General features: G+C 41.4%; 1 long non-coding RNA gene across 1 annotated transcript; it reads right to left on the minus strand.

The window, feature by feature from the left end:
• Nucleotides 1–17,498: 17,498 nt before the first annotated feature.
• On the minus strand, nt 17,499–20,689 carry LOC114062170. The gene is made up of 3 exons (XR_003572318.1): nt 20,609–20,689; nt 20,415–20,483; nt 17,499–17,586 (listed from the first exon to the last, which is right to left on the minus strand). It is a non-coding gene; the product is annotated as an uncharacterized LOC114062170 (long non-coding RNA).
• Nucleotides 20,690–22,012: the final 1,323 nt, after the last annotated feature.

Below are 22,012 nucleotides of genomic sequence, written 5' to 3' on the forward strand. Positions count from 1 at the left end.
AAGCAGAGTGGGAAGCTCACAATGGGGATGCATGGGTCTGTGAGAGACCCCGATGACCTTCCTGAGGACTGGTTTGGGAATCAGGCCAAGGAGCAGCCTGGAAGTGGAGAAGCAAGAAGAGGGAATTGGATATACATCCCAGAAGTGCTGCCTACCATGTTCAGTATCATCCCAGGGAGAGTGGAAGAGCAAATGCAGCCGAGCAGAGGGGGATTTCCAAGGTAGGTGCAGCTCTGCTGTTGGGAAGAATTCCAGTAACTAGAGAGAAAAAAAAAGTAGAATGTGGGGAATATAGGATTTTTTCAGGCTTATAGCAGAAACTACATTTCCTTGGCTCCACTACTCACCTCTCTGCTTCTGGCAACTACCTGTGACCCAGGCTAGCTTACAGCTATAGCTGAGGTAGGACTGGAGATTAAGCATGTAAATAAATCCTTTTATTAAGATTCTGTGGAAAGCAAAGAAGTACACTGCCAGTAAGTTTGGCAAGGCTATGCGTAGGGAGGGTCACTGTCTGTTGTCCCAAGCAGAAAAATTACCTCTTCTTTCTAGTTCCCTTTGCCAAGCTGCCGTGACTTGCAATGACCTTGTGCTGGAAGTCCCCAGCAGAACTGGTCATCCTGACATCCCATAAAGCATGGGCTGCTGCTTTCCCAGAAAGATGATACCAGATGAAAGAAATTGTGCCATGCTTGTCCTTTAGCACTGTGTGGCCAGGTGCACGTCCATCACCACCTCACTCCAGCAGCTCTCTGGTGCCATCCCAGCAAGAAGAAATGTTTTTGAGTCCAGAAAAGATGCCAGGCATGAGTTGACCCCATGCAGGAACACAGCCACAGCAGTGGAGAGCAGCAAAGCCATAGCTTACTCTCTCCTGCCGGCTTGTCCAGGGAGTCCAGTACAGCCTCACCTTCGGCTACACTCTGTCCCTCACGCATAGCAATTGCCTCAGAGACAAAGCTGAAACACTTGACAAAGCTGACAGGAAGTCCATGCAAGCAAACACAGATTCTGCAGTGACCCTGGACTTGGCCAAAGAGTTTCTTCAGTGTTGGCCACGTTCCTTAATGTGAAAATGCCGAATAAACATTCCTTATCCGTTCTCCTTCAAGCAGTTTGGTGACCTCTGTGCTCCCTCTGAGTGATGTGCCCACAAAATTGCTGGCAGAAAAACCCATGTAAATGCCTTCAGCTGTGCCTGCTCTGCCACCCTCCAGCCCTTCAGAGGCTAAGAGCTTGGTAGGGAGCAAACCCTTGCTTCAGTGCCACTAGCACCTCCACACAGCAGATGACCAAAAAAAAGAAATTGGCACTAAGCTTTCCACATCCTGTTTTGCACCTCCAATAGGAATGAAATTGCAGAGTGTAGTGCCACCTGTTCAGATCAGGCTGGTTTAGGAACGTTAGTGCAACTCACCATTAATAGGAATACTGCCCTTTAATGTAAAATTATTAATGAAGTGCTAACACTTAACTGTGTCAGGTACAGTGTCAAATGATGCAGAAATTTAGTTTTACCTGTTAAAAGTGAGCCATGAGGCTTCATGTGTATTTTGCATCTAACTCATCTAACCATATAAGTGGTAGTAAGTCATGTTATAATAAAGGAATCAGTAATAGAAAATACCAATTTTGGATTGTTATATAGAATAATTTACTTTTGCTAAAAGGGCCTTAAAGGTCACACATAAACCACTTTTTTTTTTTTTTGGTCAGTATTTTTTCCTTCAAAATTAAAAAAATACCAGGGATCCCACGTTTGTTCAGAATGATGATGATGGCACTTGCATACAAATGGTGGCACTAGTACTGTTAAAAGCATTTAAATGCTTTTCCCTAAGTATTCATTAGATGGCAAAATTCAGTTGGCAAAGGCTTTACTGTTCACCTTCTCTGCTTTTTTCTTTCAACATAGCTTTATAAGGCAAACTGAGCACACAAAGGCTGATGGCCATTCAGGGTCTCTATCTGTAAGACAGGTGAGATCACAGCTGTGTGAGGGCATGCTGCCTGCTTGGGAACATTATTGCTGTTTTATAATGGAGCCCATGTCTAGGGAGATAAAAGCAGTTCAGGCCTGTTATCACTTCAGAGGGTTATGCATTTCATGAAGGCAACTCCGTGCCATTTCAGAGTTTAACTCAGAACTATTGGCGTCTAACAGTTTTAGGCTGTAAGTATGTTAAATAACTTCCAGCATAGCCCGTGAAACTGCTGCTTTAGGTAAAGCTTTTGCAAGCCCCAAGCAAATATCACCTCCTTTGTCCCACATCTGGCACCCAGCATGATTGTGCCCATATGCAAAAGCTAGAGAGAGAGAATCTGCAGATGTGCTGGGCCTGGCATCCTGCAGTTGTGAGAAATACCCATCGCAGGGGTCCCTGGCCCTGGCTGTGGGCAGCAAGTCTCCCTCAGAGGGGATGCCAGTGCTCCCAGGGAGCTTGGAGAACACTTAGTCAGCCTTGGCCAGTGGTCTGACTGCAAGATGTAGTCTGGGAGCCACTCTTTGTGGGACTTCTGCCCCTTGGCTTACCCCATGCAGCTGTTTTTTTTAGACCGGCAGTAGAGAGCCTTGACCCACCCATGCAGAGTGCCTGAAGCTGCTAAATGCAATTTGAATATGTGGCTGCTGACACTCCTAGTATGTTGAGCATAGGATAGATAGTCATATTCTTCACAGGGCTAATTTAAAACAGAAAAGGATGGTATATACAGGCAACTTGGCCTCTGTTTTGCTGCTTTTAGCTGATGGGGCATTCAAGAGAAAACTGGGAAAACCTCAGAGACTCCAGCCTAACATCTTGGTCCTAGCTGAGGTCCCACCCCACTTTCACAGCCAGCCTTGTCAGTACGACACAATCCAGTGCAATACATCAGGGGGGCCAGGAGGAAAATTTGCATGAGTTAAAACATTTTTAAGTATGCACTACACCCAAGAAACAAACTTCCAGAATATCTGATCCTATGCAATAGATGTCTCTTTGAGAGGACACTTTTGAGCTGATATTTCTCTGCTTGATCCTAGACTTGTTTGAATTAAATCAAGTAAAACCTGTTCCTTAAAGCAAAAGAAGAACATCAGAAATGAGATGTGGCAGCTGTCCAGGACCACTCCACACAGCATATAATGTTGGTGGCTTGTTCAGATTTGCATACAGAGGCTGGGAACCCCTGGCTTGCTTGCTCAGTGTGAGGAGGTGCTGCTGCTTCCCATTTGTACCAAACTTTGCCAGAAGCCTTTGGATCTGAAAGATGATAACACCAAAATTCACTGTCTCGTTACAGTAAATCCATGGCACATGAAGAAAGCTTCTAAAATTATGAATGAATTAAGAAGTCAAAGCTTGCTGTGTGATGTGACAATAGTAGCTGAAGACATAGCAATTGCAGCGCACAGAGTGGTGTTAGCCGCCTGCAGCCCCTACTTCCATGCCATGTTTACAGGTGGGATGAGTGAAAAAAGTTCGAATAAAGGAAGTCGATGGCTGGACTCTAAGGATGCTTATTGATTACATTTACACTGCTGAAATTGAGTTACAGTAGAAAATGTGCAGTGTCTTTGAACAGAAGAGGGGGTTTTTGTTTGGTTTTTTTTTGTTTTGTTTTGTTTTGATTTGATTTGATTTGGGGTTTTTTGTGGGTTTTTGTTTTTATTTTATTTTATTTTTTTTTTTTTGTCCAGAGAAGAACAATCAGGCTGGTGAAGGGATTTGAACACAAGTCCTATGAGGAAAAGCTGAGGGAGCTGGGGTTGTTTAGGCTGGAGAAAAGAAGGCTCAGGGGAGACCTCATCACTCTAGAGACAACTACCTGAAAAAAGGTTGTAGCCAGATGGGGATTGGTCTCTTCTCCCAGGCAGCCATCAGTAAGACAAGAGGGCGTGGTCTCAAGCTCTGCCAGGGGAGGTTTAGGTTAGATATTAGGAAGCAATTCTTTACAGAAAGGGTAATCAGGCATTGGAATGGGCTGCCCAGGGAGGTGGTGGATTGTCCATCCCTGGAGGTATTTAAGAAGAGATTGGATATGGCACTTAGTGCCATAGTCAAGTAAATGTGGTGGTAGTGGATCAAGGGTTGACTTGATGATCTCAGAGGTCCTTTCCAACCCGTCTGATTCTATGATTCTATGATTCTATGAGGTCAGATAGAAATCCCTTGCAGACAACTATCAAGGTCTTAAACAGCCTTAGCATTGGGTTGCTTTCTTCCATGCAACTGTAAGCAGTTTTGACCTTCATTTGCAAAATTACCCATCCCTGCTGCTGTAGGAGCACTCTGGCACCCAGGGGCTGCTCTCTTCTTTAGCCGCCTTGACAAAATATTACTTACTCCGTGCTCTGCAAGCCCAGGGTGTGGCCTCTGTGCATCAGTGAGTGAGACAAAGGGCTTTCCTCTGAGCAGAGGAAATGATTCATTTGTAGCAGGGAAGAAGGTAGCTTTTGTGTTAAAGTTGTGAACTGCCCTGGACGGCAGCCCGAATGCCAGTAGCAGGTCGTCTATGCTGCCTGTGGGACTGGTGTAGTCTCCAGGTCACATGCACAAAATGGCATGGCTCAGAGAAAGCAAGCTTGGCAAGGTAATATTGCATGGGAGCCTCTGAAACTGGCTGCCCAGGGCTGCGGGACGTGCATCGCTCCTTGGCAGGGAGAGGTTTCCCATCTTTCAAAGGAGTGAACTTCAGTTGTGTACGGTTTCATTAAGTCCAAACTGTACAACGGTTTCCAGAAAAAATAATTTTTATTTTTTATTTTCTTTCTTTTTTTTTTTCACTTTCTCATACTCCTCTGTGTATGACAGTGATAGTACGAGGCACCAGGAGCTAACTTTGCTGCTCAAATTCTGTCAAAATCTAGAAAACTCATGAAAAGTATGTGTGCATTTATACATATAAAATACCAATATTTTAAATGCAGAGGTCTCATAGGTGAATATTTGATGTATAGAACTTGTTGGAGTTATTTTCTTAAAAGGTAACCACTGAATTTCTTCTTAAAATCAGGAGATTTTGAAAGGAACACATAACTTTCATTATGAATAACACCTCACTGCTTGAAAATATCCCATGCAAACCTTGAACTTGCAGTGCTATGAAATGGCAACCAACTCTAAAGTGAGTTTATAGAACACAGTTTTGTTCCTGACGCTGCCTTCAAAAAGAGCTTGTATAATTCCACATGCAGCATATACTTGCCAGTCCTTCAAGAATTTATTTTTCTAGTGGGAAAGTTCTCAGTAGTTAAAAGGCCACGGTGCTGGTCAGATGCCTGCAGAGTGAAGTGTGGTATCAGACATCAACAAGTTGGCAATTTTGCAGCTGTCACTTTTTAATTTTGAAGTTAAGCAATAATGCTGGAAGCAAACTGTTCTTTACTCCTACTGATAAGCTTAATGCTACAGTATGGCAGACACTCCAGGTATCTACAAGACACCTCTTTGTTTCATCATTTGTTACTCCTTTTCTTGGCATGTTCCAATTAGATGCCTTTCATTGGTTCCAAAGAGTAACATAATATTATCCACTGACTTTCATAATTCTTTACAAGAGCTGCAAGCGTGAAACATCCAGTCCTGATTGCTGTTCTGTTGAGCTATTCCAAGTTACGCTTCCCTGCCTGTGCCTACTGATGGCAGTAGTCATAAATTGTGCAAGAGTAGTACAAATAGTCCTTCTTTATTTCACAGAGACTGTTTGTACTGTTAAGTAATATATACCTTACAGGGATTGCAACTCTGTAGAGGAAGGAATAGTTAGAATAAAAAAGTAAAGTTAAACTATAAACCTTTAACTGCAAAAAGAAGCAATCATTAAAGAGTGACTCGTCAGTCCTTCTACATTTACAGCTTGAGTACTGTTATAATTATTATTAACTGGGAATGCTTCCAAAACAAATACAAATAAATCCATGAGAAAATATTTTTGTATTTTAACTAAAGCTAGTCTCTACAGTGGTCATGTCAATGACCATGAATGGGAGCCAGTGTTTTTCTTAGAAATAAATATTTCATCAGCAGGACTGTCACAAATCGTAAATGTGCAGTAATTATTGCATCAGGGCTTCTTCAAGTTGTTTCCAAAGACAGAAAATTAAAATATTGATGCTGTAATTAGAGGGTAGTACATAATTAGGAGATTTGTGTGACCTACTCTATAGGCATGAACCATCTTCTAACAAAGTTCTCGCCACTCATTGCTTTACTCATGTTTCAGTTGAATATGGATATCCTCACTTAGCCTAACAGCTCTCCCTTTGGAGACGAGCTAGAAGACGGCACAAGACACAAGAAATGCCTTGAAGGGCCTCTCTTGGTTTATGAGAGACCATGCTGGTATTATCAGGTTCTGCTCTGCAGTACAAAATGACCACAGATGCACAGTCCATGTGCAGATTATCTGCTGACCTGCCTTTCTCTGTTCCTTCCAATCCCTCAAAAAATGGGATTTGAGAGGCAAAGGCACTGTGTATGTTGCAATCTGCATTTTCACACACTGAGCAAAGGGGAGAGTGGGCTCTGCAGTGGCCTGCAATCCTACATCTGGATTGTACCTGGTTGGCCAGTGACTGTTGCTCTTCACAAGTTCCTTCTCTCCGGAGATGGTGTTTTGGGGAATGAGGGGGTATTTGACTTCTCTCTGTTAGTTGGACCTGGAAACCATAAAAGCATTTTTTTTCGCCTTAAAACTTTCTGGAATCTGCCATTTCAGGAAAAATACTTCACAGCTTTCATCACAAGCTTGGGTCCCAAGCTACTAGGTTTTCGATTTTCTGGGCTTAAACTTAAAGGGAAGTTTAATTTTGTTCTTGTGCTAACTCCTCTTCCCATTCCTCTGGCACCAGGATTTAAAGGAAACTTTAAAAAAATTATCTTTGTTTAAAATTGAAGGGAAAACAATCGCTACTCCTGCTTGGAACAACCTTTATTCCCATGCAGAGATCCATACAAGAGAGAGCATGACTGGGTGAGAAGATAACAAGTGGGGTGACAGATCTGTAGACAAAGGCACTCACTTCAAATGCAAAGTGTGTGGAAGAAGTTGGCCTCTAGGACTTCTTTTTCTGAATTGCTTTCCAACTAAGAAATGCCGTGCCCTTTCCAGCATCAACTTCCTTTTTGCCACACAGCATGAAGGTGCAGCTGGGCACCTGACAGCCATGAGGGCGGCTGTGGGCTGGAATAGCAGCCCTCAGTTTTAACAGCCAGTACCTTTTCTTCCTAGAAATACATTTGTTACTGAACTCTTGGCTAAAAGCAGAGAGCACCAGTCCTAAAATCACAGCGTGCCTAGACTTTTGCTATTGCAACTCAGGAGAGGAAGAAAGTGCTCCGGCCAAACTCGAGAGGTAGTTATTTCAAAAGAGTCAGGAGTCTGGGAGGTGCAGCTAGAGAGGGAAATTAATAGCTTGAGCAGGCCAGCCTGCAAAGGGAGATCAACCAAGCCAGTGCACAAGCCTCTGGAGTAGGTAACAAATGGGCTTTAATATGTAATTTCTTACTCTCTCTTTCATAATACTCAGATACATACAAGATTACCTTATGCTCTGGAAGGGGATTGTTGTATGGTTGTGTTTGTACAAGCTCTCAAGTACATAAAGGGATATTCATGTGAAAAGTTAACCCTGGTGGAAGGAAACATGCAGATACGCCCTGGGAACACAACAGAGAGGAAGGGGTGTTTTCTCTTAAGTATTCTTTTTCTTCCTTCACATGTAAGCCTATTTGAGGTTTTCTGGAATTTGAAGGAAAGGAAAAAAAGAAGTTTCCATCAGGAGACTGTGTGGCAATGAACCTGTACTGTGGAGGGTGTAGATGAGATGTGTAATTCTGAGTGTGCATCCACCATGAATCATTCTGTGATCTGAGCAAAGCCTACAGTTAGGTACGTGCAAAACCTGGGAGAGAAAATGACTGAGAGAGTACCTGACTTCTTAGAGCTGCACAGCTTCCAGAGGAAAAATACCTGTTTGACAACCATGTCAGTCAATATAATAAGGCAAAAAACCTCACATTCCAAAAAATTCCGTCTTTCCAGATTAGAGAACTGCAAACAAGTGACTAACAAATATATGTGCCAACATATATATCATTGGAAGAAAGTGAATGTCTCTGGGGCATTCTTTAATCATCCCTTAATGTAGCCCTTAAGAGGACCACAGTAGATATTTTGACAGGGAAGAAATCTTTTATCTTGCCAAGAAAATGAAAACCAAGAACCAGCAGATGCTGCATGATGCAGTTCTGGACTCCTGCCTTGCACTGCCTGAATGGGGATTCAGGATGGGCAGCTCTGGGCTGAGAAGCACTGGGAATGGGCAGGGCATGAAGTATAAACCTCTGCACTTGCGCTAAGAAGAGCCCATAGGCTTCCTTTCTTTCCTAGTGAGATAAGGGTTACGCAAGCAGTGATAAAAGTTACATGGAGCAGCTGAAGGTTCTTCGCAGGGAAGGTGGGAAGCACTTATCTAGGCTGCATCTCTCCATGTAGACACGGACTCTCACAGGTGGTACAGACACAGCCCTGCATCAGAAACAGGACCTGCTGTGGAGTCAGGCTGCACAGCATTCCCAGCACCTGCCCAGCTGGTCCGAAGCTGGGCCACAACCCTGCTCTATTATAGACGTCATGCCATGCTGTACTGCAAAATGCAAAAGAAATCACAACAGCAATTTGGATACTCCACGGGACACCAACCTGAGTGCAGAGATCCTGCTAAAAATAATGTGGGTCTGGAAAGTGACTTCTGGTCTGAAATGAAAGACTCCTGAATTTGCTAATCAGGCTGCTTCACTACCTAGTAAAACACCAGTCGCTTGAATGAAAATTTGCAGTCTTCAAATTTAAAAAAAAAAAAAAAAAAAAAAAAAAAAAAAAAAAAAAAAAAAAGTCAAGTTTCTTCTCCTGCCTGCAGACTTTTATTAATGGAGTTCTCAGACATTCTGCTGGAAAAAAAGTTGACTAAACTGATTTTCCTCTCTAAATCCTCATGTAGCAGAAAAAGGTGACAGGCACTGAATGTGACAAATCCATAGATAGGGAACCAGCTAAGTACTGGCTCAGTGCCGCTTGTCCTGCAGTTTCCCTAGCACTTCTGATTTAAATTTTTTTACACACATTAAATAGCTGCTTCCTGCTGGACAGTTAAAATTTGTTTCTTGGAAAACCAGAGACAATTTGCAATGGAGCGACTCACTCAGCAGTCTGGACTGACGATCTGTTTTTCCTGCATAAATGACCACAGTTCACATTCCTGCTTCCATAATAATATGTTGTACATAAAAGGGAAGGACTGTGCATGCAGAAGCTGTGAAGAAAACCTGCTCTGCTCACTGTGTCTTCCAGTAGTAGACTGGGGGTTTTTCTGACTGATAAGAAAAGCCTTCTCTTACCAATCCTGATATGAGCACAAGTCCTATGAGGAGAGGCTGAGGGAGCTGGGGTTGTTCAGTCTGGAGAAGAGAAGGCTTAGAGGTGACCTCATCACTCTCTTCAACTACCTGAAGGGAGGTTGTAGCCAGGTGGGGGTTGGTCTCTTCTCCCAGGCAACCAACAACAGGACAAGGGGACATGGGCTCAAGCTCTGCCAGGGGAGGATTAGGTTAGATGTTAGGAAGAAATTCTTTACAGAGAGGGTAATCAAGCATTGGAACAGCCGACCCAGAGCGGTGGTGGATTCACCATCCCTGGAGGTTTTTAAGCAGAGATTGGATGTGGCCCTTAGTGCCATGATATAGTAATTGGAGTTGGATCAGGGGTTGGACTTGATGATCTTGGAGGTCTTTTCCAACCCAATCTATTCTATGATTCTATGATTCTATGAATCAAGTAGAGCAGGATCTAGAAGTGGTATTTCCCACACCTCTGGGAAAGCCCTGCCCGACAGCCGTGCCCTCGCCCTATGTGGTTGCACCAAGTAACCCTGTGTTGCCTTCCTTTGACAGAGGGAGCAGACAGGTGGGAGAATGATGAATTTCTCTCTGCTGGATCACCTGGCAGAGCTCTGGCAGTGGGAAGCATCTCTAGTGCATCCTTGGCCCACTAAGGAAAAGGGTAGTACGATATGGATGCAAGCATGGGCTACTTGCCCATAAGGGGACAGACAAAACCATTCTCCAGAGACAAACATAGCTCTATGATTTCTTTGGCAGCATTCAGAGCACCAGAAGGTCAACTGCAAGACAAGATAACCTGTATCATCTTAGAGCTAACAGCATGGAAAGACAACATTCTCTCATCTGATCTGCAGGTGTGTCAGAGTCAGATCCCTCTATGGCTCCTACTAATACTGTGCATTTCAGATGCACATCCTCACTCCCACCTGTTGTCCCTTTCATCCTAGATTCCTTCTCACTCCTCTTGTCCATTGTCTCAGGAATGCAGACCATGATTGCACATACATGGCAGACGGGTCAACTCACTGCGTCTCTTCTTTCATCTGATGCACAGAACAACATTTCAGACAGGACTTGTGCTTTGGAGTTAATCCTCTACATCTACAAAATATGAGCTAGCCCCAGGCTTCTCTCTGCATTAAATGTGGTGTTTATGTGATTTGGGGGAGTGTGTAAAAGAATAGGAGGTACTCACAGAAATAATGGAGGCTAGCCAACCAGTCAGTGGGGAACTGCTCACCCATTGCAAACTGGCAAAGATGGCAGCATGCCCTTGAGAAAATTCAAAAAATTACTTTGAGGCAAAAAGCTAATTTTCTTTCCATTCACTAAGTCTTCATCGTCACTCTTCTCTTGAAAGTTGTTTACAGCAAAACTTTTTGATATTTCATTGATTAGTATTACATACTGCTGTTAATAAGGTCTTAAGAAACTTTTTCCTTGAAGGATCTATCCAGAAAGTCAACAGCCTAAAGGAATGGATTAGCCCTTAAGAAATGGTAAAGCCAGAAGTGGTCTAAAATTCCTGTAGACTGTAACCCTGCTCACCCAGAGGCAAGACAGATGCACCAAGACTGGAATGAATATGGAGATGGGTGGTGTGACGAGCAAACAGAGGCTCTGACCAGAACTTGGTCTTCAAGTGAGCATGAGTTCATCTCACAGCAGGGAACCAACTAGCACAATTTGCTACCCAGTGCTTCATATTGCTTTCTGTGGCAGGGCAGAGCAGTTATGCAATGATGTAAGGAATTTTAGCAGGATTAAGTAGCTTTTCTCTGAATTGAGAGAGTAATCTTTGATCCTTCCCTCTGAAGAAATGATCAGCCCAAGCATGGTGTCTACAGAGTAGCACGAATGGCTTGCATTGCTGTTAGGCAATACATCAACCAAGAGATCAGCCTTCTGAGAAGTTAAACACTTGATTTCTGCAGGTCTGTGCTTTGCCACTAAAAGAACTGTCATAATCAATTTTTTTTGCTTCAACTCACAGTGCCAGGAGACCTTTCAGCATTTTCTTTCCTTCTCATTTTCCTTCTTCTCCTTTCTGAGGAGTCTTTGTTTGTCTCACACAGCTTGCAAAGTTGTTAAGGCCAGAACAAAGTAGAGCAAATCAATCATTTCTTCATCTTTAATGAGGTGATCAAAGAAAGAATGAACATACACAATCAAAGTGAAGCGAATGCTCAGAGGTTTCAACAAGGCAGACTCTTGTTTGGGAGTAGAAACCACTATTTCTCTCTCTTATGATGCAGTTATTGATTTTCCATGAATCTAACATAAAGAATATTGAAACAAACATTTCTTTCCTAATAGTCTGACTACCACATGGAATTTCAGCAGCTACTTTAAATTAAATTAAAAAATTAATTAATAAATTAAAAGTCTATAATCTTGATCAAAAAAATAGCTTAAAATGACAATGTTAAAAAATGTGGAAAGAATCCTTATTCTAAGACTATTCACTCAATTACTGTTTACACTGTGAAGATCTTGCCATGGAGCAAGATCAAAGATTATCACTAGAATTAAATTAATTGCTTAAACTACAATATCTATGTGTTAAACACTGCAGACTAGGTGTGCTTTGTTATAATTTTATTTTTAATCCAGAGAAAAAGAGTGAGGAAGAAGAGGCGATCTGACTCCCAGGCCTATCCACTATCCTGCTAATACCCCTAGCACGTGGGTTTTGCTAGGAGTAGGGGCTCAGTGGGTAATCTGGGACAGTGGCAATGGGGGCTTCTCTTCAGTTTTAATCCAACCAGGAGTACAAACTCAGCAATGCTACACAGCAGGGCTGCACCAGCTTAGCCAGGTTCTGAGCAAGCATTGGGCAGTTGAAGTTCTTCCTCCAACAGTTTCTTTGCTCTCGGTGCCAGGCTGGCAGAGTTTTAGTCAGTAGGGACTGTCTGGCCCTAGGCACGGTCTACCTAGAAAACTTTGAGGTGCTGAAGATGACGTGTGCATGCCTGCATAATAAATATCTGCATTAAACTAAAATTTGCAAGCCTCACCTAAGCTGTAGAGCTGGTTGGGCTCCGCTTTGAGATGGTCAGATTTTTAGCTGCCCACTGCTCAAATATAGGCTGTCTGGTTTTCCATCAAATTTTGAGGGTAGGCTGTTCTCATAGTTGTGTAGCAGCTGTGCTTTGAACATATTTTTACCTCTTGTCAGTGTACCAAGCCATAACACCACATGAGCTCCTCTGTTAATGCACTGTGGTATAATTTTTCCCTTAGAGTATCAAACCACAAAAACAGCTTATAGGAAATCTTGGCAAAGTTATTCCCATTTGTCCAAACACAGCAACTATTCAATGTGATAAAGAGCAAACAAGGGTCAGTGTTTTGCTACTCTTCCCAAGTTGAAAATTAGCTCTGTATGATTAGCTATTTATGTATCAGCTGAGATTTGAATTTTTTTTCATAGTGATATCCTTCCTTTAATTCTTTATAAACTCATTCTGGGGATAGGCAGAAATTTTGCAGAGGAAGCAGTAATTTTTATTATATTCCCGTGGTTTTCAGTCAAAATGATTTGGCACAGTGGGATGTGTTGCTCCATGCTATTAAGTAATTTCAAAACTTTGTGAAATATCATTCACAACGCTTCTTCTGAACCATGCAAACCACAGAGCATCTCTTTCTCTCGAGATGAATAGGAAACTAATCCTGTTTTAAACACACACATGTATGTAAGTTGCAATGTTGTTTTTCATCTTATGCCATGCACAAAGGTTTTTCTTTAGGGGACATTTTTCACTACTCACACTCATATATTTCTTGATCATATTTCTGATTATTCATAAACCAGAATGCCCTGACTCTTTCAGTGATGCTGGTTTTGCAAAACTGCCGTTTTGAGGAAGGTCATTCAGAAAGTTTTGTTCTGAAACAGACATCTGGTTTGACCTTTTCAGGCTCATCTGTTATATTTCAAAGCAATCACAGAATGAGTGAAGGATTTATAGCACACATTGTTTCAAGGTTAGACATAGGGTAGTGGTAAGAGGTAAGGCAGGCAAGGCTGTGATATGGTGTTTCCACAAGTATTGAAGAATGCATTAATAAGATATAATATGATAACAGAATACAATATTAGCATAAAGGTAGTTGTTCTTATCATGGATTTTTATTGCAACCCTCAATGGGTTTTCCTCAATTACCTTTTCCAAGCTACACGAGTTGTACAAGGTGCAACTAGGAAACAGAAAACTCATGCCTACCAAGTTGTATGGTCAGTAATTAAGCTGTAAAAGTTCATTTTCTAAAAATGAACAGGTGAGGTTTATTCCAGAGGATTAGATATGACCAAGTAAGTGTACTCAACTTGCAGAAAGCAGACAAAAGAAGTCCTCAAGCAGCTACTAGGCAAAATGGTATTAAAAGCATAATCAATCTTTCTGTCATATATAGCAAATTATAACAGAAAAACTGTAATTCTATAAAAATCAACTGTTATTTTTTTCAGTGGTCACCCTTGGCCAGAGATAGTGGCAGAATTCATATGGATTTTCAACAGCAAGCCAAAGTATAGGATTAGGTGTCTTTATTTTTTTAACGTAGTGGGGTACCTTGTGTCTTCCCACTGAGATTTATCCTGGAGGTAAAGGATTTAACCACTACCACAATTTAGATAACATGGGACTACGCCTGAAGAATAGGCTCCAATATTAAATTACCATGCATGGTCTTTGTGCATCACTGAAAATTCACTGTGTTAAAAAAGCATACTTAATGAATAAAGCTCAGTTTCTTAGTCACATGGGACGTTTTGGAGTTATGCTACTTGTTATTGGACATGCCTGAGAAGGCAGGAAAAATTTGAGTCTGAAAAAAAAGAAGCTGAGAGAAGCACTGTCAGATTTTAATTACTTGAACCAACTATGCTGTGCTAACTTGTTATTCTTTGTGGCTGGGCTTTAATTCATACAAATATGGATTCCACTCTGCCATGGGGATTCAAATGCTTAAAAGGATACCAAAGAACTCAAATTGCTCAAGTGTTTTTCCCAAGCCAGCTCATTCTCTCTTCATTTAGACATCATATCCTTTCTCCACCATGAAAGCAGATCAAAAACTTAAACTATATCACCTGCATTGCCTTGCATGAATCCCTCCGTCCTGCAGAATCCTGGGTCCAAAGTCTCAGATAGTTTCCTGGATTTTTCCATCGGTATATGGACCTCGTGATGAAAATTTTTGCCAAACTGATAATAAATCTAATTTACAGAAATGTTCAGGAAAAAGCTGTCACTCTGAAAGAGAGTTGCGGGGAGACGTTCTCATGAAAGGCAGATTTCACCTTCCTATCAACTCCTAGACATTGCAGCAGTTATGTCCTTCCTACAATGCCCTTGGTACAGCTTTAAGGATGTCCCACACCTTTCTCCTTCCTTTCGTCCTACTTGGTTGCTAAAACACATTTTTCTTAACCCTTGTCTGTTAAATTATTCTTTCTTCTTCTTGAATATTATTTGACAATATTCTATTTGAGGATGAAGTGCGAGTTGCAAACCAGTTCAAATTATAAGGCTGCATTTACAGCAAGAAAAAACCCCACAAAACCAAACCAGCAAGTACAAAAAAATTACCACAATTAAGATGTTGAGATGAGTCTGCTGGAGTGCTTACTGCTGTATATGAAGCAGCTTATAGAAATCTCAGAAGATGAATAGCTTACAAACAGCAACAGATTAAAATATACATTGCACAAGGACATACAAAGCCAGCAGAAGTCACATCTGGATTTCAACAGTTAGGGTTGCTCCACAGTAGAAGCCACCTTAACAGAACTTTCATTTCTCACTCTGCACCTAAGATTATTTATATCAAACCTTCAACAATGCTGGAAATATCTGAAAATACATTATTTATTATTTTTGGTCACAACTAAGATATGCCTCTGCATGAAAGGAAATAGCAACACTATCTGACTAGAGAGGGAGCCAGGAGCTTCTGTAAAGCATGATTTTGGGATGTATAAATGAAATCTGAGAAAGGTAATGTACCCACTGTGGGGCTGGCTGCAAGGAGTAGGACTTAGTGGTCAAAACTAAGGTCATAGGCTTCTCTTATTCACTGAGGCCCTGCTTGCACAAACGACCAATTTTTATTTTATGGAGTTTTAATTTTCTATGTGTAGGGAACTAACTTAACAATCAAACAAGACATTTCAGAACCACAAATAGAGTATTTTCTAAGTTATAGAGGGTCAATTCTAGGTGTTGTATAAAGGTAGTTCTAAAATATTTTGAAGTTTTATATCATTGCTTCCTCCAAGATCATATCACTGCTGCTACATTTCATCAGCAGGAGCATGTTTTATTGCAATTATTGAAACATCCTCTGATTGGGAAGGTGGACAACAAGGGAACATTTTGTTAACAGACATAACAATACTGCACCAGCTGTCTCGGGATGACTGGTCCAGGCACAAATAAAATGTGAAATGTCTCCTGCATCACAAATTTAATCTAATAAACCCTTCACTGTGTTTACATACTAAATGCTGTAATTGGATTCTGGTCAGACTGCTGTTTCCTGCTGCAGGAGCATTTGCACCTGGGTGTTGGTAACCGCACACACAAAGCTGTCTCTCGTCTGTGTAAAAGCCCCCTCTGCTGGACCAGCCTGACATGTAAACAAAACATAAAACTAGCAGATCGTTCCACTTCCTCCCCCAAAAAATGGACCATTCAGTGAAGCAATTCTCCATCAACTGTCCCTTCTGCAGGGAGCCCTTTTCCCAACTGATGCAATATGAGTCACAGAAGTTGTTTTCTAAAATGCATCATGGTTTGATGAACACATACTTTATCTATCCCACACATGAGGTGGACAGAAGTCCTTTCCTCCACAGTGTGGAGGACTGCCAAGTTTCAGGCTGTTTCCTGATGTCATGCTCCATGCCAAAGAAGTTCTTATCTGACGAAGGGATATGTCAGCCCCCTAGAGATATCTTGTATTGCCAGTCATTTCATCTTTGTGTAGATGATCCTCCTAATATTGAGGAATGTCTAAACTGGGCGAGATGTCAGAAAGGCGGAGAATAAAACCGAAGTGTCCCAGTGAGTTGAGCAGGCTACTCTGACACCTTAAAATCACCCAGCATCAGAGAAGTCCTAGATTAAAACTAAATATTATTATTTTCCTAAACATGATGTTGAAGAGTTATTTACTCCATTCAGAGAGAGCTACAGAAAAATACATCCATAGCATACCAGCTTCCTTTCTCTGATTTAGCTAAGTACTGTGTATGTTCCCTTCACTCAAGAGCCACTGTAGACAAAGCAACTCCACAGTTACATTTTTTATGTTCTCATGGCTATCTGATTCTTTAGACAAGCTCCATCATTATGAGTTGCCTTCTTTCAGGTGGATCTTGACTCCCAGAAAAGCTTCCCAATTGCCACTTCTCCTTACTGGTGTCACACCCAGTATAAAAGCTGCATCTAGAGATGACCCTTGTCCTGGTGCTCAATAATGGATGAGGACATCAGTTATTATGTTTTTTTCAAGGACCTGCTGCCTACATCAAGAGTAACTTTTGACCTGCAGGAAGCAGAATAGCTGTAGGTGCTTTCTGGAGAAAATTAGATGCTGTTACTACCTGACTTCATAGTAAACCAAGTTATGCTATACTGTCAGTGTGAATTTTCCTGTCAGTACTTCCACTTAAGCAGTTAACGACAGCACAAATCTATGAGTTCAGCATGTAGCCTGGCAAAACAAAGTCATTTATACAACCTATGTGAGGTTCTTTCTGGTGGCTGGTGAGAGGAGTTTTGTGATTCAGAACTAACAAAATGGATTATCTTCACCATGCAGTGTTTTACACCATGTGCTGAAAGTGGCATTTAACACAAACCTGTAAGTGAGAGGCACTGATGCAGCCACTCACCCCGCCTTGATGGAGACTAAACATGACAGCAACTCAAATAAACACAGGGGCTATCATTAGTTTGCAGTAAATCTCTCCTACACGTGGCTTGCTGGAGCTATATGACAGCATCTCAGAAAGATGAAAGAGGAAGCATCCCCAGTGAGCAAAGGGAAGAACTGGAAAGAGAAGGTCCATTATTTTCTGGAACTTGTGTTCCATGTGAGTAAACTGTGAGATACTGAGACAGCTTTCTGTTCAAATATGTTTCTGTCACAGTGGACAAAAATTACTTTCTCTTCCTGATTCCACAACCTGAAGAATGAGAATAATATTACTATCCTGCTTTAGCAGACCTTCTCAAGAATAAACGCTCTGAGACTGCGAGAGATCAGGTACAGTGATGTCCTGAAAGAGATGAACACAGGGTATTCTTTTCAGGCCTTGTGCTCCAAACGTGAACATCCTACCCTTCTGAGACAAAAGAAGAAGCACTGTTTGCTGCTTTGCTGTTGTAGTCACTGTCTCTTCCTGATGGTCAGTCTTTGAATCCACATGGAAATCAAACAGACCAGTAAAACCTACTTCAAAATGTACTTCTAAAACTCACTGACTTTTTAACCACCCCTTCCCCCCCACCAGTCTTGGTCAATAGTGTTAGCTAGCACAACATTTACCAAGTTTCCTCTTTAAATTCCTTGAAACAGGAGACAAAAGGAAAATTAGGCAGAAGAGGGTATGACCAAAGCTTTCACAACACATTTCCTTGACATCCAGAGGATTTGCTGAGGTCTGAAACAGTGAAGTTAACCTTACCTTGTTGTCTTCTCCTTCTCCCTATACGCTCTATAAATTTGGCTCTTTCCTCCCCTCCAGACAGTTTCCTCCTTGGAGCAAAACTGTGTCAAAAGGATCTCATCCCGAGTCACTATCTCCATTCAACCATGAAGAAATAGCTCTTTTCCATTTCCTACTTGAATTTTAAACCTCACAGTTACTGCTCTGTGTAATTTTTGGTCAGTTTAAATTTTATCTTTCATCAACAACTGGAGCTGGAACAACTGATTATCAATAAATAACACATCCCATGATGTAAGGGTCTCTTTCCATCTGCAGAATATCTGAGACCAATTGTAATTTCCTCAAATGCATTTTGCTTTCTACCATTGCCAAATTAATTATTTTGTTCTGTAGAACTCTAGTTGCAAACACCATCCTGCAAACATCTGCAACTGTTTAATTTACCAATTATTTCAGTAAGTACATATATAATTATCTACCAAGTCAGTTTGTAAAGAAATACTTAATGTTCCAGGCTGAGGTTTGCTCAGCTATTATTGGTCATGACTGGGATTGGTTCCAGCCCTTGGCTGAGAGAGCAAAAATAACTGTATAGCTGATATAAATTTCTGTATCACTGAATACTTTTACATTTAGAGTCTGAACGTAACTCCTCTCAGATATTTTCCAGATAAAGTTTTTTACCAGAGAACAGACAAAACCAGACATAAAACTAGCTGCCAAAATTCACTCAAATGTTAATTCATAGCGAACATATTTTTGCAGTACCAACTTTCAAACGTACTCCTATACACCCTAGACCAGCAACAAGGCCTCCCATTGATAGTGCTAAGGTCAAAAGCTTTATGATTAAATTACAGTGTTTATAGCACCCTCCTTCAGAGAGAATAGGAAGCCTTGTTAACAGGTTCATAAATCAAGGTGTGAAGATTAACCCAGTCATCCAGGCATATATGTCATTACTGAAAATATATGTTTTTAGAACATAGTAAATAATGAGATTAGTGTTTACTGTTATGTGCTGGATACAGACTGGAGTAATCTTTCCCCGATATACTACAGGATATATAATAGATCCTGAAAACCTATCAGCATTCTACTTCAATATAGCTTTTATTTTTCTGAGTTGGGTTAAACAGTTCCTGGATTCCTGATTATATCAAGTAGTGAACAAAACTAACACATGAAGGAACCAGCTCTCCATGTTACCACGCTACAGAACTTGCATTCGCACTTATCTCCAGTGACAGCCCCTCTGGGTATACACTCATTTCTGTCCTTTGCTTTAAATGCTACAACTTCTTTTCTTTAAATGTACTTACTTTTGAATGGAAGACTAAACAAGGACTGTTATATCCTAATTTAATCCATGTAAAACCCCACGTCTAAAGGGTTTGGACAATAAAGTTAAACGAAAGAAGATGTTAACACTGAGTGTAAACGCCCAAAACCAAACTCCAGCACACAATTCTCTTACAAATAAAAACTACATGACATGACTCCAATGGAGTTTAGAGCCCAATTCCTGAGCTGTCTGCAAGATACTCAGAAATCCAGGGACACTGAACCCCTTGGCAATTTAAAAAGACAGTTTTATTTTTTCAGAGTTACAGTTAACTCTTGGTTGTCCGTGGACAGATTATACAGGTTGCAGCTCAGTGGTATCCTACTTTCCCAAAAAAGCCTTTGGTCACCGCACAGAGCCCAGCACGAACCTTCAAATTTTCCTGCAGAAGAATTTCTTTCTAAACCAAACTCCCCAATTCTCTTTTTTTTCTTCAGTTACACATTTCTGTGTAGAAATTAAATCAGTTCTCTATCTCTTCATCTTCATATTGTCACATCAAAAGAATGTCTATTTAGTTTCTATTCCTCTTGTGCACATTCTATCAAATTTCTTCCCAATTTATAGTTTGGGGAGAACGTAACGCAAAGCAATTTGCTGCAGATAACTCCTTTCTCAAAAATAAAAAAAGAGACACAAATTCCCTCCCATATTCAAGGCTGTTGCTGTGCATTTTCTCGAACATATAGTCATCATTGTCAAATTCTCCCAACATGCCCCCAAAAGCCTTGATATGAGCTTTGGGAGAAACACTGCACAGGTTTTGTATACAAATTATTTCACACCTCTTCTTAATGGCACTGTCTGGCAGCAGTACAGGTTGGGCTTTTAATAATACTTTATTTTACAGCTCTAAAAGAAAAGTTCCCTGGGTTTGTAACTTGCGTTTGTGGATTTCAACACGCTAGTTGTCAGTACCAGGAATACTTACTGGGAAAAATGAAAGAGAAAACAAGGGAGAAAACAGCGTGTAGTGTAAAGCCAATGGGAAACTCACCTGAGATCCCACTACCTTTATAGTGATCCATCCATCTGCTGTCTTGGAACAATGTTTCTCATGCTTGAGCTGCAAAAATTAGAGAGGTAAACTAGGAACCAGCAACAGGATCTAGAAAGCAAATAGACACCTTCTCAATAACAGGAGTTTATAAATTATTTTCCTTCTGATTCACCAAGCTCATAGAAAACCACCTGCTGGAAGACAGCCTGTACCATTCCCTTGCCAAACAGTTCCCCACAGGCTATGATCCTGCAATTCCATCCCTATCAGCTCCCTTGGGCTTCCTCAGATTTGCTTCAAGAAGCTGAAAAGAGCTTGGAGAGGCTTGGAGAACCCCACTCAGAATCAGCAAGCTGCTGCTGAACTCTATGACTTTGCTCATGTTCTCTGGCACAAGTGCTGCTTGCATGGTCTGGGTATCGTGTTGCCCTGATGATTCATGCAGGGACCTGGTGGAGGCTGTCACAGCTCCTTCCTTTCCTGTGCACCTAGGTTTCCATCACTCAGACACCAGGTGCCAGCAGAAGAGAGACGTGCAGGTCTCATTCAGCAGTGGTGACAGGTTTGGCCAAGGTAAGCAGGTGACCTGGGAGCTGAGAAGCTATCCCAGGTGAGACACAAATTCCAGTATCCTGAGATACTTTTTTTCTACTATGTCAACTTATGGAAACTGGCCCAACCAGAAGCCACTGAAAGTGATGAAAAAAATGCACCAGGAAGTTTGCAGAATCAGCAAGATCTTTGAAAGTGTTTGGCATTTTAACTTTAGGTGTGAGAACACTGAGAGCAAGGAGAGAAGGACAGAGGTGGGTTGATGCTGACACCATCCATGCGGGTGCTGCTGAGCCACAGGTGTTGGCATCCACCCACCTTTAGTAAATGCAGCCACAGAGATGATGTTGTACAGGTGGATGTAAGTGCCTTTCCCACTCACTAAACTTAGTCTCTCCATGCCTCTGGTGCCCTGTTCAGAAATAAAAATAATGTTTCTCTCCAGCCAGGATTCATTAATGTCAGTGAAGCACTTCAGAGTTCAGATGGAATTGTTTTCTCTATAGACATGGCCAATGTTATTATAAACTGAGCTACCATTCCTTTAAGAAACATAACTGAAATACATTTAGTCATGTAGAAAGTCTGCTGGGGGATCTCTATACTTCAGAGAGCAAAGGCTATGAGCTGGCTCTGCTCCATTTATGTAAGTCCTGCTCCATTAATTTTAGTCTCACTTTAGTTGGACAAGGTATATAATTTTTCCAAGATAGCACTGGACATGCAAACCAAAATTTTACTTTCCGAATTTTAACAATAACAGTCCCTTTTGCCAGAAGTCCTTTATAAATGCACACTAAAAAACCCAATAGATTAAAAAGAGCTGTAGCCCATGATAATTATTAGCATTTTATAGCTTTTCATACTTTCAAAGCAATATGCACAAGTTACCCAATTAATCCCAGCTCTCTGGGATTCTCTTGCTCCATTGCACTGGCCAGCTCTATGCCCACCTACATGGGCTCAGCAGCCCATGCCAGGAAGAAGATGGATGGTACAGTATTGTGTATGCTGGCCGGCTGCCTTGAGCCCACCTGGCCACC

This window comes from Empidonax traillii, unplaced genomic scaffold (assembly GCF_003031625.1).
Source record: "Empidonax traillii isolate 1590-97213 ecotype Southwest subspecies unplaced genomic scaffold, ASM303162v1 scaffold386:size1297806, whole genome shotgun sequence".
Taxonomy (NCBI): Eukaryota; Metazoa; Chordata; class Aves; order Passeriformes; family Tyrannidae; genus Empidonax; species Empidonax traillii.